The sequence below is a fragment of the Triticum urartu genome, chromosome 5A (genome assembly GCF_056163025.1).
Source record: "Triticum urartu cultivar PI428250 chromosome 5A, HENAU_Tu73, whole genome shotgun sequence".
Lineage (NCBI taxonomy): Eukaryota > Viridiplantae > Streptophyta > Magnoliopsida > Poales > Poaceae > Triticum > Triticum urartu.
The window spans coordinates 50,325,389-50,328,780 of NC_141877.1; positions in this window are offsets into that span (position 1 = coordinate 50,325,389).

Sequence of the window (3,392 nt, forward strand, 5' to 3'; positions counted from 1 at the left end):
TAAAACATAAAATCTCAATAATAACAGAGGCTAGATAAATTATTTATTGATAAACAGTACCAAAAAGCAAGGAACAAAAATAAAATTGGGTTGCCTCCAAATAAGCGCTAACGTTTAACGCCCCAAGCTAGGCATGATGATTTCAATGATGCTCACATATAAGATAAGAATTGAAACATAAAGAGAGCATCATGAAGAATATGACTAGAACATTTAATTCTAACCCACTTCCTATGCATAGGGATTTTGTGAGAAAACAACTTGTGGGAACAAGAATCAACTTGCATAGGAAGGTAAAACAAGCATAACTTCAAAATTTTAAGCACATAGAGAGGAAACTTGATATTATTGCAATTCCTACAAGCATATATTCCTACCTCGTAATAATTTTCAGTAGCATCATGAATGAATTCAACAATATAACCAGCACCTAAATCATTCTTTTCATGATCTACAAGCATAGAAAATTTACTACTCTCCACATAAGCAAAATTCTTCTCATTCGGGATAGTGGGAGTATCATAAGAGACTTGAATATTATAAATTGTTTCCACATTAAAAGAGTAATGTTCAGAAAAAGGGTAATCATAGTCATGACAAGTTTTATAAATATAATCATCTCTACTTTTTATAGAATATGTATCATCACAATAATTATCATAAGTAGCAACTTTGTTCTCATCATAATCGATTGAAACCTCTTCTAAGATAGTGGAATCATTACTAAATAAAGTCATGACCTTCCAAATCCACTTTCATAATTATCATAATAAGATTCAACAACCTCCAAAATAGTGGGATCATTACTTCCTAAAGTTGACACTCTTCCAAACCCACTTTCATCAATATAATCATCATAAGTAGGAGGCATGCTATCATCATTATAAATTTGCATATCAAAACTTGGGAGACTAAAAGTATCATCTTCATTAAACATAGCTTCCCCAAGCTTGGGACTAACATTAATTGTAGCAAATATATTCTAAAAAACATCATCTTCATCAAACATAGCATCCCCAAGCTTGGGCCTTTTCATATCATAATCATAATCACTCTCATCATTAATAGTATGGATAGCACCAATAGTATAGCAATTATCATATTCTTCCAAGCAAGTGCCAAAAAGATTTTCAAGATCATAAGAAGTATCATTATCTTCCCAATCATAATCATCACAACAATAAATAGTCATAACGAGATCATCATCAAGTGCATCATCTTCCACAATTATATTTTCATGAGGCACAACAATAATAGGAGAAGCATTATTTGGGAGAGATATCTTTTTTACCTCTCTTCCTTTCTTCTTCTTCTTCTTCTTCACCACATCATGTGTGGGTTCAATCCTCTTTTTGGAGCTCCTTATTAATGAGATTGGTTGAATAGGAGGCTCCTCCTCGTTACCTGATTCATCATAAGAAATAATAGGAGGGTATTGGGAAGTCTCTTCCCTTTCATTAGTATTCTCTTCATCTTCTATTTGTTTTCTTTTCTTTATGTAATTGGCAATATAAGGGTTTTCAATGTAATTCACCGCACAATACATATAAATTTCCTCTAGATCGAAATCGAGAAATTTATAGAGATTAAATTTTGGAATACCCTCAGTTATATGTTTCATTTCTTCATAACCCAAAAGAAGACTAAGCTCTTTATGATGCTCAAGGGTAATCAAGTTATCACAATTTTTGAACACGACTTGATCATGAAACTAATAGCATTGGAGCTTTAAATGACCATGTTCGTTGCAAAGTTCACAAGGATGGCGATAAATATTGAATCTTTCAGCAGAAACACCTAGCCTTTCTTGCAACAATTTAGTTTCTAAATGCTTATGCATCTTGCAATATCTATCTTCCCTATTTGGTGTGTACATGCAAACCCAATGCACTCCACAAAAATTGACATGTTTATAGGAGACATTTTCATCATAACTAGTGCAATCATCATTAGTACTATTGATATTCAAGGAGTTCACACTAACAACATTGCAATCATGCCCATCATTCAAAGATTTAGTGCCAAACAAATTAATGCATTCTTCTTCTAACACTTTGGCACAATTTTCCTTTCCATCATACTCACGAAAGATATTAAAAAGATGAAGCGTATGAGGCAAACTCAATTCCATATTTTTTGTAGTTTTCTTTTATAAACTAAACTAGTGCTAAAACAAGAAACAAAAAGATTCGATTGCAAGATCAAAAGATATACCTTCAAGCGCTAACCTCCCTGGCAACGGCGCTAGAAAAGAGCTTGATGTCTACTACACAACCTTCTTCTTGTAGACGTTGTTGGGTTTCCAAGTGCAGAGGTTTGTAGGACAGTAGAAAATTTCCCTCAAGTGGATGACCTAAGGTTTATCAATTCGTAGGAGGCGTAGGATGAAGATGGTCTCTCTCAAGCAACCCTGCAACCAAATAACAAAGAGTCTCTTGTGTCTCCAACACACCCAATACAATAGTAAATTGTATAGTTGCACTAGTTCGGCAAAGAGATGGTGATACAAGTGGTATATGGATAGTAGATAAAGGTTTTTGTAATCTGAAAATACAAAAACAGAAAGGTAACTAATGATAAAAGTGAGTGTAAACGGTATTGCAATGCGTTGAAACAAGGCCTAGGGTTCATACTTTCACTAGTGCAAGTTCTCTCAACAATAATAACATAATTGGATCACATAACTATCCCTCAACATGCAACAAAGAGTCACTCCAAAGTCACTAATAGTGGAGAACAAACGAAGAGATTATGGTAGGGTACGAAACCACCTCAAAGTTATTCTTTCCAATCAATCCGTTGGGATATTCCTATAAGTGTCACAAATAGCCCTAGAGTTCGTACTAGAATAACACCTTAAGACACAAATCAACCAAAACCCTAATGTAACCTAGATACTCCAATGTCACCTCAAGTACCCGTGGGTATGATTATACGATATGCATCACACAATCTCAGATTCATCTATTCAACAAACACATAGAACCTCAAAGAGTGCCCCAAAGTTTCTACCGGAGAGTCAAGACGAAAACGTGTGCCAACCCCAATGCATAGATTCCCAAGGTCACGGAACCGTAAGTTGATCACCAAAACATACATCAAGTGGATGAATAGAATACCCCATTGTCACCACATGTATCCCACGCAAGACATACATCAAGTGTTCTCAAATCCTTAAGGACTCAATCCGATAACATAACTACAAAGGGAAAACTCAATCCATTACAAGAGAGTAGAGGGGGAGAAACATCATAAGATCCAACTATAATAGCAAAGCTCGCGATACATCAAGATCGTACCACCTCAAGAACACGAGAGAGAGAGAGATCAAACACATAGCTACTGGTACATACCCTCAGCCCCGAGGGAGAACTACTCCCTCCTCATCATGG